This window comes from Pongo abelii, chromosome 19 (assembly GCF_028885655.2).
Source record: "Pongo abelii isolate AG06213 chromosome 19, NHGRI_mPonAbe1-v2.0_pri, whole genome shotgun sequence".
Lineage (NCBI taxonomy): Eukaryota > Metazoa > Chordata > Mammalia > Primates > Hominidae > Pongo > Pongo abelii.
The window spans coordinates 21,892,471-21,909,426 of record NC_072004.2 but is presented as its reverse complement, the minus strand read 5'-3'; the positions used below and the strand labels follow the sequence as shown (position 1 = coordinate 21,909,426).

General features: G+C 38.6%; 1 pseudogene; it reads right to left on the bottom strand.

Moving 5' to 3' along the window:
• Window positions 1-1,365: 1,365 nt before the first annotated feature.
• Window positions 1,366-15,142, bottom strand: LOC100443766 (E3 ubiquitin-protein ligase RNFT1-like; annotated as a pseudogene).
• Window positions 15,143-16,956: the final 1,814 nt, after the last annotated feature.

Below are 16,956 nucleotides of genomic sequence, written 5' to 3'. Positions count from 1 at the left end.
ATATTTGTAGTGGGTCTCAAAGTAGATAATAGAGTGAAATATACTGTAATTGAATATAGTTGTACTTACAACCTGGTAGTATTTACCTGGAGAAAAAAGGTACAGGCTTCCTAATGTTCGTTTGTCAATTTGGATGGCCATACAGTCATGAAAGTGCCTTCTATAGCCAGTTGGTCAGTATCCTTATTAATCCATGTGCTGGTTTAGCTTTTGTCTTATCACTACAGCAAATCTGTTTTCTACCTCTGCTTCCTAAGTTCTCCTTTCTACCACCTTTTCCTCGACTACAAACTGATGGATGTACTCTAAACTGAGATATAACCAGTAGCAGTCCTTCAGACATGTTTTAGATTTCAGATTCCTCCTTAGAGGTAACAAGGGGAGAAAAGTGCTTCATTCCCTTTTCTAGCACCCTGCACAAATACCTAGAGGCGAAAAACCACACTATCAAAACCTTATGACCACCTCTCAGTGCAAGCTTTAATCTTCCAATTGATGGTGATTCAAGCATAACATTCCAAAACTTTTATGGAGAAGACTATAAGGGCAATTCTTTTCTAAGATTTTAGGGCATCTGTCTTGAAACTTTTTAATGTTTTTTTATATGGAGATGGGATGTTGCCCAGGCTGGTCTTGAACTCCTGGGCTCAAGCAGTCCTCCTGCCTCTGCCTACCAAAGTTCTGGGATTACAGGCGTGCGCCACCATGCCTGCCCATTTGTCTTGTTTTCAATACTATTCAAATCATCAAGTAAGCCAGCTGTTTATAATCCACATGAATTATTTTAATAGTTACTTCAAGATACTCCATGGTACTATACAAAAAGCATGATCATGAGCATTAAAGCTGATGGCAGGAAGAATTTATGAGGTCCACAGACAAAATGAATTTATTTTCACTGATTACTAGTAATACTACAGAGAATAATACAATATTAAAATGTATCATCCTCAGTAAATTTATCTTCACTTAGAAAATCTGTTACTGATAAAATATAACATTTAGAACTTTCATTTAAAAATACAAATTTTATGAAAATATTAAGAATTTTTAGGATGGGAATTAAAAAGTCAATGCTGAACAAAATTCTACTTTTAGATAGTACGTGTCTTAAAATATTATGAAAAATATACTTTATTCTGAAAACAATGTCTGGAAAGAATACCTGAGTTCTCTAAAACCACTAGTTCTAGTTTCAAATTGCTGTTTTGGTAATATTAAGAAAACACATTTACAATTTAACACTGCAGTTACCTGTCAAATAATTAGAATAGAATGTTGCATATACATTAGGTTGAACATTGTATGTATTTTAAAACACAGGGTTGTTTCATTTAATCTTTTGGTGAATTGGACCATTAAGTCTTACATTCTAAAACCATCTTGAAACATTTTTCTTGTAGCCCTGAAAATCCATTCTGATGCCTTATCAGTAGTCATTATGACCAAATGACATTAGTATTTTGTGGCCTTAATAGTTTATACAACTTAATAAATTTGAAGGTGTGATGAAGTGGCTCCATCTTTCCATTTGTTTATATGGTCTGAAATCACAGCTCTGCAGAGTGGACATGTTTTCTCTCTGTTAAACCATAAGGTAATGCACTCTTCACAAAATATATGCTGTAATGGGCCGGGCGCAGTGGCTCACGCCTGTAATCCCAGCACTTCGGGAGGCCGAGACGGGCGGATCACGAGGTCAGGAAATCAAGACCATCCTGGCTAATGTGGTGAAACTCCGTCTCTACTAAAAATACAAAAAAATTAGGCGGGCGTGGTGGCGGGCGCCTGTAGTCCAAGCTACTCGGGAGGCTGAGGTAGGAGAATGGCATGAACCCGGGAGGCGGAGCTTGCAGTGAGCCGAGATCGTGCCACTGCACTCCAGCCTGGGTGACAGAGTGAGACTCCACCTCAAAAAAAAAAAAAATTTTATATATATATATATATATATGCTGTAATGGAATTAAGAATTCGATTTTATACTTGATAATCATTTTAAATCCATCACATTGTAGGGAATGAAAGGGATTTTTTTTTTTTTTTTTTTTTTTTGAGATGGAGACTGAAGACTTGCTCTGTCACCCAGGCCGGAGTGCAACGGCGCCATCTCGGCTCACTGCAACCTCCGCCCCCCAGGTGGGCGGGCGATTCTCCTGCCTAAGCCTCCCGAGTTGCCGGGGTTACAGGTGACTGCCACTACCATGCCCAGCTAGTTTTTGTATCTTTAGTAGAGACAGGGTTTCACCATGTTGGTCAGGCTGGTCTTGAACTCCTGACCTCAGGTGATCCACCCACCTCAGCCTCCCAAAGTGCTGGGATTACGGGCGTGAGCCACTGCGTCTGGCCTGAAAGGGATTTTGAAGAGCACTAATCCCATCATTTTACAATTGTGAAAATGGAGAACATATGAGACATTCAAGAAGACAAAGAGCAGTATGATTGATAGAGCCACTAGTGTTCTGGCTGTACCATCCATTTAACCATAAAAGCGATCCTTAGGTGACACCTTTAAGATTAAGTATGATAACAGCTTAAAGTCTTTGAGTTACTAGTAACTGCCATAAAGTATAGGAAAGGGCCACAATCCAGTAACAAATGTCAGTATTGTTCTAAATGGCTAGTATCCAATTATAAAAATAGCCTGTTTTTTAATCACTTTGGTATTCAATCTGCCAGTTGAATTATTTTTCCCCTTCATATACTCCTCTGCATAAAAATCATCAGAACATAAGGGACAAAACTTAGCCAATCCGCCAATCCCCTGATCATGAATAAATTACTAGTATGTACTCTGAATGCTACCTTACACTAAACACTAGATTTTTTTTTTTTTGCCTTACAACAAACATAAATGTGACTTTTGCAAGTCACAGAGAAGTGTTGTATTTAGGTTTTTAAATTTAAAAATATAATTACCTGACAGATGAGAATTGGCTTCTGAAATTCAGCTTAACATATTGAACAAGTATCATCCACATCCGAACACTGTCTCTTGCTGGCAGCCACTCCATAACTCTATGAAGATAGTAAGTTCTGTTAATCTACAAATTTCTTTCTTTCCTCTTCCTCTAATTACGTAAGTGATACCGTACTTCTCAAATCTCCCTGGAACCAGGCATTTGAAAACCTTCCCAAAGGATACAAACATTTCAAAGCTGAACCACATATGCAGAACCACCTCTCGAGTGCACCAAGATGAAATCATTAAATAATACATCACAGGATTTTGGAAGATTGTTAGATCTACTAGCTTTCCAAAGGATGATAGTGCTTCAAATTCAACATAACTGGCTTAAGAGACTAAGCAGTCTGAAATGTAACTATTATAAAATCTATCATTTTATGAGGCCAGCATCATCCTGATACCAAAGCCTGGCAGAGACACAACAAAAAAAGAGAATTTTAGACCAATATCCTTGATGAACATTGATGCAAAAATCCTCAATAAAATACTGGCAAATCGAATCCAGCAGCACATCAAAAAGCTTATCCACCATGATCAAGTGGGCTTCATCCCTGGGATGCAAGGCTGGTTCAATATACGCAAATCAATAAATGTAATCCAGCATATAAACAGAACGAAAGACAAAAACCACATGATTATCTCAATAGATGCAGAAAAGGCCTTTGACAAAATTCAACAACCCTTCATGCTAAAAACTCTCAATAAATTAGGAATTGATGGGACGTATCTCAAAATAATAAGAGCTATTTATGACAAACCCACAGCCAATATCATACTGAATGGGCAAAAACTGGAAGCATTCCCTTTGAAAACTGGCACAAGACAGGGATGCCCTCTCTCACCACTTCTATTCAACATAGTGTTGGAAGTTCTGGCCAGGGCAATTAGGCAGGAGAAGGAAATCAAGGGTATTCAATTAGGAAAAGAGGAAGTCAAATTGTCCCTGTTTGCAGATGACATGATAGTATATCTAGAAAACCCCATTGTCTCAGCCCAAAATCTCCTTAAGCTGATAAGCAACTTCAGCAAAGTCTCAGGATACAAAATCAATGTGCAAAAATCACAAGCGTTCTTATACATCAATAACAGACAAACAGAGAGCCAAATCATGAGTGAACTCCCATTCACAATTGCTTCAAAGAGAATAAAATACCTAGGAATCCAACTTACAAGGGATGTGAAAGACCTCTTCAAGGAGAACTACAAACCACTGCTCAAGGAAATAAAAGAGGATACAAACAAATGGAAGAACATTCCATGCTCATGGGTAGGAAGAATCAATATCATGAAAATGGCCATCCTTCCCAAGGTAATTTACAGATTCAATGCCATCCCCATCAAACTACCAATGACTTTCTTCACAGAATTGGAAAAAACTACTTTAAAGTTCATATGGAACCAAAAAAGAGCCCGCATCGCCAAGTCAATCCTAAGCCAAAAGAACAAAGCTGGAGGCATCACACTACCTGACTTCAAACTATACTACAAGGCTACAGTAACCAAAACAGCATGGTACTGGTACCAAAACAGAGATATAGATCAATGGAACAGAACAGAGCCGTCAGAAATAATGCCACATATCTACAAGTATCTGATCTTTGACAAATCTGACAAAAACAAGAAATGGGGAAAGGATTCCCTATTTAATAAATGGTGCTGGGAAAACTGGCTAGCCATATGGAGAAAGCTGAAACTGGATCCCTTCCTTACACCTTATACAAAAATCAATTCAAGATGGATTAAAGACTTAAATGTTAGACCTAAAACCATAAAAACCCTAGAAGAAAACCTAGGCATTACCATTCAGGACATAGGCATGGGCAAGGACTTCATGTCTAAAACACCAAAAGCAATGGCAACAAAAGCCAAAATTGACAAATGGGATCTAATTAAACTCAAGAGCTTCTGCACAGCAAAAGAAACCACCATCAGAGTGAACAGGCAACCTACAAAATGGGAGAAAATTTTCGCAACCTACTCATCTGACAAAGGGCTAATATCCAGAATCTACAATGAACTCCAACAAATTTACAAGAAAAAAACAAACAACCCCATCAAAAAGTGGGCAAAGGACATGAACAGACACTTCTCAAAAGAAGACATTGATGCAGCCAAAAAACACATGAAAAAATGCTCACCATCACTGGCTATCAGAGAAATGCAAATCAAAACCACAATGAGATACCATCTCACACCAGTTAGAATGGCAATCATTAAAAAGTCAGGAAACAACAGGTGCTGGAGAGGATGTGGAGAAATAGGAACACTTTTACACTGTTGGTGGGACTGTAAACTAGTTCAACCCTTGTGGAAGTCAGTGTGGCGATTCCTCAGGGATCTAGAACTAGAAATTCCATTCGACCCAGCCATCCCATTACTGGGTATATACCCAAAGGACTATAAATCATGCTGCTATAAAGACACATGCACACGTATGTTTATTGCCGCATTATTCACAATAGCAAAGACTTGGAACCAACCCAAATGTCCAACAATGATAGACTGGATTAAGAAAATGTGGCACATATACACCATGGAATACTATGCAGCCATAAAAAATGATGAGTTCACGTCCTTTGTAGGGACATGGATGAAATTGGAAATCATCATTCTCAGTAAACTATCGCAAGAACAAAAAACCAAACACCGCATATTCTCACTCATAGGTGGGAATTGAACAATGAGAACACATGGACACAGGAAGGGGAACATCACACTCTGGGGACTGTTGTGGGGTGGGGGGAGGGGGGAGGGATAGCATTGGGAGATATACCTAATGCTAGATGACGAGTTGGTGGGTGCAGCGCACCAGCATGGCACATGTATACATATGTAACTTACCTGCACATTGTGCACATGTACCATAAAACCTAAAGTATAATAATAATAATAATAAAAGAAAAAAATAAAAAAAATAAAAAAAAAATAAAAAAAAAAAAAAAAATAAAATCTATAGCCATGTATTATTTGACCCAGGACTGCCAAATTGAGCTAACTTATTACCTACAGCAGTGGTTCATAAAGTCAATCCAGCCAGAGCTTGGCTGGCTGAATGTAACTCATGTGGAAAGCTTGCTTTAAAAATAGATTTCTCTGTTCCACACAATATTGATTCAGTAGGACCAGACATACTGGGATGTGACCCAGTAATCTATTATTTGAAAGGTCTCCAAGTGAGTGCAATATGAAGAAGACTTAGGGACCACTGAAGAGTGTTCTGCCACTAGGTCTAAAAATTATTATTTCAAATTATAAAAAGCATTTAGTGCTAAAAATGAATGATAAAGTTTCACAGAGAAACTGCAACTGTAAATGTCGCTTGGGTAGAATAACTACCATCAAAACTAACTGAACAAAAATGCAATTATTTGAATTTTCTTCTCTTCCAATGTCCTAATAACAAGTTTCTGGTCTCTAAGATTTTAACTTCCTCACCAGATTCAGAACTTAGTCATTAACTAGATGTGATGTTAATAACCCTCAGTGAAATTTGGAGAAATCAAAATGTTACAAATGAAACCTTCTTTCTGTAGAAATGATGGGGAAGAGGTAACTAAAGAGATGTAAGAACACCCAAGTTCAGTCACGGTCATGAGGGTAAAGAGTTATCTAAACTTCTTGTACTAAAACATCACAGGCTAACAACATCAAAATCAAAGTAAAACTCAAAGGATAAAGATTTTAAAAATTAAGGTTTTTTGAGACTGGTGATAAAGATTTCAGAAACAAGTCAGGATACTGTTAGATGATCTTGGTGTCAATTTCCCTTCAGTAAGGTGTCATTTAGCAAAGTACATTTGCAGATAATTATGCTGACAAGCTTTTAAAACATTACTCATCTGGCATCTTGGAGACTCCCTCTCCATATAGTAACTGCCATTTCCCTGGTAAAGGAGACTTGAACAAGTCAAAGTATTGATGACTGATATCCTCTCCATAGTTTGTCTCAGAGAAAGAATATCAGGGTATTTTCTTGAGAGTATTTTGGCACAAATCTTACAAGACCAATTATAGTAAAATGGTTAATGCTCACATAATCATCAGTTGAATTGACTTGGACAAAGCTGAACTCTCAGAATTTTATTATGTCTTGTCTAGAGAAAGAAGCTTGCATAGGATGTAGCAAAGTTTGTTTCTACTTTGCTAACTCCATCTTAGGGAAAAGATGCCCTGGCCAGTTAGTCTGGTTTACTTTGTAGACATAATCCTTTTTTTATTTTTACGTTATATTATTCGGTTAGCATTCTTTTAAGTCAGTCTCCTTGAGCCCTGATGAAATGACTGCAAAGTTGGGAATCAAACCCTGAAATCTGCTGACCACATGTAGGTACTGGGAACCTTTCAGGCTACTAAGTAGTAAATCAGGGTTCTCTATGACATCCTTTCACTGCAATTTGCAACATCAATAGAATCACATAATAATGTTATAAATGACACCACAGTCTCAATTAATTATTAAATTTCATGCCATGAACTTATTTATGCACATATAATTGAGCAATGGGGAAATTTGCTCCAGTAAGAAAACTGCAAGAGACATGATTTTTGGCAATGAGCTTTCTAAACATACAAAATAAATTACAGTGGAAGGATTTTCACAGGTGAATAAGGAGTTAATAGGAACACACAAAGCCCCATTTGTGAATTAAAAAAGAGGAACAAAAGTTCGTAAGATTTTTAAGGGTTTACAAGTCCTTAAAAATGTCAAATGGATTGAAGGGGCAAGAGACAAGTTCAAATATATAAGCACTGCAACAATTAGCAGGTGGCTGTCAATGTGTGATTCAAGAATCTGATCATAGAGATAAAACTCCTGAATTATTATAGCCCCAAGTGCCAAAGTACTAGAAAATAATCAAAGTAAAAGAAAAGGATCATCTATTTACGAAATCCATTCTTGTAAAACTGCTGAACTAAAAAACTTTTTGCAATGAAGAAAGGTGAAGGTATTTTTCTTACCTGATAAAAAGTACTTACTGGTTGTGTAAAAAATATTCATAAAACCTGTCTGAAAGTTCTCAGATGCCCAAAAAATTCCAAAAGCTGAAAAGGGAAATAAGAGATCATTTATTAATTCAAACAGTCCTATCTGCTAAACCCAAAAACCAAAGCTAAAATCCCATAACATCAAATCCTCATATTAACTTAATGCTCATTTTATGTCACAACTAATCATTTTGTGCTGAATATTTTATTCAATTTATAGATTTGAGCCATCTCAATCAAGCTGAAGTACATTTAAATGCCTAGAGCAACAATTTGATCAAGATAAATACAAATGTAACTATGTCAAAGTCAAAGCAATTTTATCTGATTCACACGTTTTTAACATTTAGATTTTAAAGTTTCATAAAGTGATTATTAGGTTGAGGGGCACAGGCATGGAAAGAACAGGACAAGATACTCTACTAGTTTAAGAATTATGTGTATGACAGTGTTACTATTGAGGATGGGTATGTTCTATTCAACTTGTTTTCCCTACTTAGATAATCCATGCTATGTGAAGGTCTACTCCCCTTCCCTCCAATGGAAACTGAGACCGCTGGATTAAGATAGTCTATTTCCGTTTCTCCATTTCTAAATAAATATAGAAACCGCTATTACTTCAAACTAGTGATACGAAGATAAACTATAAAACTGTTAGAGGAAAATAGTAGTATGTGTCAGTAATCATTAATATGAATCATGCAGTGACAAGATTTGTAATGGTACCTACTTTTAGTACGAGGTAAAGTAAAGCCAGCAATATCCCAAGACTCCATCTAGTTACATTACCAAACTCCCCATAGCTTATAAGGTAGTGAAACCAAACTAGTATGGGAACTAGTTCGGTAGTATTGACACAATTCTTCTAAAAGCATATACCAGTAACCCTAAAAAATAAGAAAAAAGAAAACAAATAGAGCTACCCAAACTACTTAACTACATAGCACAAACAATACTAGACTGAGAACACTGAGTATATGATACAATAAATAACTACAAAATTAATCTTCATAATGATTATGACTGAACCTCAAGCTAGTTCTCACATATTACAGTCACTGAGTGGTCTGCTTTGAACGAATTTCTAGGCTGGACGTGGTGGCTCCCAGCACTTTAGGAGGTTGAGACGGGTGGATCACCTGAGGTCAGGAGTTTGAGACCAGCCTGGCCAACATGGTGAAACCCCGTCTCTACTAAAAATACAAAAATTAGCTGGGTTTGGTGGTGGGCACCTGTAATCCCAGCTACTTGGGAGGCTGAGGCAGGAGAATAGCTTGAACCCGGGAGGTGGAGGTTGCAATGAGCCAAGATCACACCACTGCACTCTAGCCTGGGTGACAGAGCGAGACTTGGTCTCAAAAAAAAAAAAAAAAAAATATAGTGAAAATGTTTTATGTATACTGCAAGTAAAACCTATGTATGTTTTTGCTGGTTATAAAAATTTTAAAGTTTTTATTGCATATGGGAAACCACTGAATAATTGTATATAGTCAACTGCCAATTGATAATGCCCTGGACAACAGAAGTACCAATCTAAATAGTTTCCCATATATGATGTGGGGACTGATTTTAAAATTATTCTGAAGCAAATATAATTCTGATTTTATCCAAATAGGTTAACATTCAGGTTCAAGTGCTTGAACAAATGGTTGCCAGGCTGAAATAATACAGATAATTAAAGCTAGTTAGCAAACTGAAAAATTGCAAAAGGAGGATTCATTTAAACAAAGACTAAATAGCATTAATGTGATTAGTTAACATCACTCCAATAAAGCATGTTAGTTTCTTACCTTAGATTTAAAAGGCATGATGAAAGAAGGCACCAATAAGATAAGACATTTTAAGCTCATGAAAAAGAATTTCAGAATGAAGTCTGTAATTCCAATAATCCAAAGTACTTCCCAGAAGCTCAAATGGTCCAAAATAGGATTTTAAAAAATTCAGCCACCAAAAGAAAATCATCAAAATTTACCAGAGCAACATACAAAGGTAAAGTATTAAGAAAGGGTTTTAATTTGCTACAAATATTTTATTTTGATATGTAAAAAATATGAGTTTGGCAGGATGTCAGAGTTCACATTAATGGAATGGAGGATCATTTTGCTTATTTTAAAGAGACTTTTAAAATGTTTGGAATTTAGATCTTCCCTTCATAGAATAAGGAAAAAGTCTTCACAGTTTGTCACAGTTGACAGCTTTCTAGCCTGTAAATGAAAAAAACTCATCAATACCAGACATCTGCCATGTTTTTCTTAACCAATTCCAATCAGGATTCCATCTCTTCCTTTCAGTGAATTGCTTGTCAAGATCATCAACTCCCTCTGTATGGCTAAATTTCAAGGTCACTTTTCTTTTTCCATCTTCCCTCCCTGAATAATTTTCTTTCTAGACTTTTAACACAATGCTCTTCTATTTCTCATATTTTACTGCTGGTTTCTTCTTAGTCTCCTTTGCTGTTTCTCTTCTTTTTTGTGGTCATGTCCCTTACTGGGCTCTCTATCTACACTCTCTCTTTCCTGGGTTAGTTTTCTCCAGTCCTGTGGGTTTTTCTTTTTTTTTTTATTATTTTTTTTGAGACGGAGTCTTGCTCTGTCACCAAGGCTGGAGTGCAGTGGCGCGGTATCGGCTCACTGCAAGCTCTGCCTCCCAGGTTCACGCCATCCTCCTGCCTCAGCCTCCCGAGTAGCTGGGACTACAGGCGCCCACTACCACGCCCAGCTAATTTTTTTGTATTTTTAGTAGAGACGGGGTTTCACCGTGTTAGCCAGGATGGTCTTAATAACCTGACCTCGTGATCCACCCACCTCAGCCTCCCAAAGTGCTGGGATTACAGGCTTGAGCCACCGTGCCTGGCCCCAGTCCTGTGGTTTTTAAATATCAACCATATGCTCCTGATACCAAAATTTATAGCCCTAACCTCTACCCTGAGTTCATGACATATATTTGGAACCACTTTCTTACCAATTCTACTTAGCCTCTCAAACTTAACTTGTTCAAAACAAAATTATTGATTTTTCTCCTCAAAATCAGTTCCTGCCTCAATCCAATGAAATGACACCACCATCCAGCCAGTTTCTTAGACTAAAAACCCAGAGGTCATTCTTGCTTCTCTCCACCCACTTACCCAATCCAGTCCATCTGAGGGATACTGGCTCCACCTCCAAACTATATCCCAGATTTGCCCATCTCTCCAACTCCAGTGAAACCCGGTCTTCTAATACTCTGGTAAAAGCTGAAAATTCAGAATACTCCCATTTGACATGGAAACTTATCAGCTACTGTCATTTAGTAAGTGTTCTTACTTTCAGAAACAAAGACCAACAATAACAACCTAATGGTACTTAAAAAATATGGAATATATAAACAAAAACTCAGGTATCAAAAAATTAAATATTTATTGAGCATCTGCTATGTGCGAAAGCACTGGGGATACAAAATCTGAATAAGTTACGTAAAGCTCTTGCTTATGAGGCCGGGTGCAGTGGCTCACACCTGTAATCCCAGAACTTTGGGAGGTCGTGACAGGTGGATCACGAGGTCAGGACTTCAAGACCAGTCTGACCAACATGGTGAAACCCCGTCTCTACTAAAAATACAAAAATTTGCCAGGTGTGCGCCTATAATCCCAGCTACTCAGGAGGCTTAGACGGGAGATTTGCTTGAACCTGAGAGGCAGAGGTTGCAGAGAGCCAAGATCGAGACACTGCACTCCATGCTGGGCGACAGAGTGAGACTCCGTTTCAAAAAAAAAAAAGCTCTCGCTTATGAAAAGAGACAGTTAAAAACTGAACTGATTGAATACAACAAGTACTATGTGAAGTAAGGTACAAAGTGCTATGAAATATATGATTACATTAAAAATGTAATTGTGCATTTGGACCTCTAATTACCTGTAATAAAGTGATGGAGAATGAAAGATGTAATATAAAAGAACAGAAGATCCTGCTAAGAATACCAGTAACCAAGCACACTGAATCTTTGAGGACCTTTCCTGAAAGATAAACAATTTTATAATGTTACTTTGATTTTGCCAGAATTTTAAATATCATTAAACTGTTTTACTTTAATGGCTATTAACTTAGAACATTTTTCTAAATTAATCTTAATATAGAATATCTGTTAAACTGTACATAATCATCACAGTTACTTTGTTTTATACAACTTTAGTGACCAAACAGAACTCTTATATTAAACAAATGTCTAAAACACGAGTTTCTTCACCATATGAAAAACATTACCTATGTTTCAAAGAAGCCAAATCTTCTCTCAAAAAAAAAAAAAAGAAAGAAAATTAAATTAAAAAAAAAAAAAAAGGAAGCCAGGTCCTCTACAAGCTGACATAAAGGACTCACCCAGGATGGGCGCAGTGGCTCACACCTGTAATCCCGGCACTTTGGGAGGCCGAGGTCGGCAGATCGCTTGAGGTCAGGAGTTTGTGACCAGCCTGCCCAACATGGTGAAACCCATCTCTACTAAAAAAAAAATACAAAAGTTAGCCAGGCACCATGGCACGCGCCTATAATACCAGCTACTCAGGAGGCTGAGGCATGAGAATCGCTTGAACCCAGGAGGCAGAGGTTGCAGTGAGTCAAGATCACGCCACTGCACTCCAGCCTGGGTGACAGAGCAAAACTCCATCTCAGAAAAAAATGGACCCACCCACAAAATAAAATTTCAAAATGCATTTTAACCTTGACTCACTTGTCAAGGTTTATATTTTTAAAATTCTCAGATTATAATAATTTAATAAATTAAACTGTTTTAATCTTACTTTTTTTTTATATGAGGTCTCGACACATTGCCCAGAACTCCTAGGCTCAAGCGTTCTTCCCAACTCAGCCTCCCAAGTAGTTGTAATCTCCCCTTTTTTTTTTTTTTTCGTGTGTGTGTGTGTGTGTGTGTGTGTGTGTTTTTGTGAGACAGGGTCTCACTCTTTCACCCAGACTAGAGTGCAGTGACATGATCGCAACTCACTGCAGCCCTGACCACCTGGGCTCAGGCAATCCTCCCACCTCAGCCTCCTAGATAGCAGAGATTACAGGCACGTGCCACCACGCCCAGCTAATTTTTTGATTTTTTGTAGAGATGGGGTTTTGCCATGTTGCCCAGGCTGGTCTTCAATTCCTAGGCTCAAGCAATCTGCCCATCTCAGCCTCCCGAAGTGCTGCATTACAGGCATGAGACACTGTGCCTTGCCTGTAATCTCACTTTTAAAGTCCAGTTTAATGAAAAGTTTTACTAATTTTAAATCATTAAGATTTTTCTAGTTTGATAGGTTGAACTATAGATTTCCAAGTCAGAATGCATGATACTTTACACAGACATAGCCATTTAAAGTTGTCTTAAGGTGAAATTTTAGAAACTCATCCTATTTTTCCCAGTGATTTATATGACTAGGGCTGGTGTAACTTATGTTATGGAAAAATTCCTTGGGTTTAATTTTCTTTTCTTTTCTTTTTTTTTTTTTTTTTTGAGATGGAGTCTCACTGTGTCGCCAGGCTGGAGTCCAATGGCACGATCTTGGCTCACTGCAACCTCTGCCTCCTAGGTTCAAGCAATTCTCCTGCCTCAGCCTCCCAAGTAGCTGGGACTACAAGCAAGTGCCACCACGCCCAGCTAATTTTTGTGTTTTTAGTAGAGGGGGGGTTTCACCACGTTGGCCAGGCTGGTCTCGAACTTCTGACCTCAGGTGATCCGCCCGCCTGGGCCTCCCAAAGTGTTGGGATTACAGGCATGAGCCACTGGGCTCCGCCCAGGTCTTTCTTTTTTCTTTTCTTTTCTTTCTTTCTTTCTTTTTTTTTTTTTTTGAGACGGAGTCTCGCTCTGTATCCCAGGCTGGAGTGCAGTGGTGCGATCTCAGCTCACTGCAACCTCCGCCTCCCGGGTTCAAGCAATTCTCCTGCCTCAGCCTCCCGAGTAGCTGGGAATATAGGCACGTGCCACCACACCTGGGTAATTTTTTGTATTTTTAGTAGAGACAGAGTTTCACTGTGTTAGCCAGAATGGTCTTGATCACCTGACCTTGTGATCTGCCTGCCTTGGCCTCTCAAAGTGCTGGGATTACAGGTGTGAGCCACTATGCCCAGCCACTAAAAGTTGCTGATGATGATGATATTACTTAGTATCATCAAAGTAATTTATACAACATGAAGGGACTTGCCAAATCAGATCAAATAGCATGTTCTAACTCTTTTAATCCTTTTTACTACTTTTTCTTTAATAGGAACCAATTTTTTTTTTTCTTACAAAGAAGGTAAGGTGAAGGAATTCAGCATTAGGAGAAATAATTTATTCCAGGATTTAGATAACAAATTTAATATATCATGGAAGTTACAATATAGCCCATTACTTCCTGTTTCTTTCAAAAGTTATTTCCTATTTCTCTCAAAATTATTTGTCTAAAATCTATGGAGAGAAACAGTTAATAATTTTTTAGTTGCTTGTTATACTTACTTAGAAAAACCTGATTTACAATGCTTTTGTTTGCATACATAATAGTTGTTAGCAGCCCAATTCCAAGAGAAATTCCTGTTAGAAAATAAGTTCCAGTTAATTGAAAGAAAAAAAATCAAAGAGGATTGTATAAGCTAACAATGACACAAATTAAAAATAAACATATACAATAATAAAAGCCAACAAAAAATAAGTAACTGAATGCATTAAGTAAGCTACCAATAATGAAAGAAAATTAACTGATTTTCGGAATGAAAACAAGTTAATGTTTTATTATGCGCTACCTGTTATATGCTGCATAACAAGTTTGACACTCAGAATCAAAATATATGGAAGACTTTTTTGCAACCACTTGAAGAGATAGTGGAATTCTGAGAAGGAGCTACTACTGTGATCTCCAGATTCTGCGGCAGTATCATCAGGCAGCCTTGCTTCACTGTGGGAGTGACCCCGTAAGTGACTGTGTACCCATCCATGGGCACAGCTATGGACACCTGACCTTATATTTCTGGAGCTTGTATTTTCTGCACATTCTTTAGGTATGGCGTTTATCTGGATATGAACATCTCCAGAATGAAGACAAGAACCTTCTCCTGTCAATCTTGTGTGGACACAGTGAGGGGCTGAGGCATCCTCACTGCTTCCAGTTCCTGGAGGACTGTGCAGTTGGCTACGATTGGCTTGCATGGCCCTTAAATACTTTTTCTCTGACCCAGATGTCTTTGCTTCAGGGCTCTGTCTCCTAAAAAATCAAATAGCAGAAAATATTCTAAGTAAACAGGCAGTTAAATACCAGCAGGATATTCCTCACTGGGTATCCTTTATTCACTAAAGGAGTAGCAAATAATCACAGCAGATGAATTTTCAGGTTATTTATCACTGGATTCCTCCGTTCTCTCTTAATGCCAAGCCTCTGCTGCCCTACACAAATGATCTTTTAGGGAACATCTGCTACCAAAAAAAAAAAAGCAGCCAGGAGTTTGAGACCAGCCTGGCCAACATGGCGAAACCCTGTCTCTACTGAAAATACAAAAATGCAAAAATCAGCCGGGCTTGGTGGCGGGCGCCTGTAATCCCAGCTACTCGGGAGGCTGAGGCAGGAGAATCTGTTGAACCCGGGAGGCGGAGGTTACAGTGAGCTGAAATTGTGCCTATGCACTCCAGCCTGGGCGACAGAGGGGGATCCCCCGTCTCAGAAAAAACGCTTTGGCTTTCTTTTTTGTTGGGAGTGGGGGTGGGCGGCGGTGGTGGAAGGCATACTTAAGTCTCTCTGTGCTTACTAATTTAAATCTTTCCGACAGATTTCTGGGTCAGTAAGGGTGAGAGCCAGGCTCCAGACTATAGTGAATTTTCCGAGAAGATTTGTATAAGTATTCTAACATTTCAACTATGTCGTGGATTTTTTTTTTTTTTTTTTTGAGACGGAGTCTTGCTCTGTCGCCCAGGCTGGAGTGCAGTGGCGCGATCTCGGCTCACTGCAAGCTCCGCCACCTGGGTTCACCCTATTCTCCTGCCTCAGCCTCCCGAGTAGATGGGACGACAGGCCCCTGCCACCACGCCCGGCTAATTTTTTGTATTTCTTTAGTAGAGACGGTGTTTCACCATGTTATCCAGGATGGTCTCGATCTCCTGACCTCTTGATCCGCCCGCCTTGGCCTCCCAAAGTGCTGGGATTACAGGCGTGAGCCACCGCGCACGGCAGTCGTGGATATTTTTAAACTTAAAAATGTGTGAAAACTTAGGAAACAGGAAAAAGAAAAAGAATATCACATAATTCAGCCACAGCCACAATGGAGCACAGTATGTATTAGTACACTGATAATTTTGGTACGTTTGGTACGTTTGGTACATTTGTAAATTTAGAATACCAAATGTAATGTTTAAATTCTTATCTTGGCCAGACACTGTGGTTCATTCCTATAATCCTAGCACTTTGGGAGGCCGAGGTGAAAAGATCGCTTGAGCCCAGGAGGTCAAGAGCAGCCTGGGCAACATACAGAGACCCTGTCTCTAGAAAAAATGTTAAAATTAGCCGGGCATGGTGGCAAGGGCCTGTAGTCCCAGCTACTCAGGAGGCTGAGGTGGGAGGATCCCTTGAGCCAGGGAGGTCAAGGCTGCAAGGAGCCATTATTGCTCCAGTCTGGGCGACAGAATGAGACCCTGTCTCAAAAAAAAAAAAAAAAAAAAATTCTCCTTTTAACATATTCACAACACTGAAGGTATGTTAGTCCATACTGGAAGTTTATTAGTGCATCTGGAGCTGCATTTCACCCAAGTAACTTGACTGAAGTGTGACATATTTGAAGAAGGAAAGTACTGAATTGATGAGAAGATTTGACCTGGTGACAGGCTGTTATCTGATAAACTTTCTTTCCACTGGCATCTGGACTGTTGGAAATAGACATTTTAATTTTAATCGGCTAATTCAAAAAGCATTTGCCAAGTACTTACTGAATGTTAAGAATAGTACTAGATGTTGGAGAGAGAGACATAATAAAGAGTCTCGGGCCAGGCACCATGGCTCGCACCTGTAATCTCAGCACTTTTGGGAG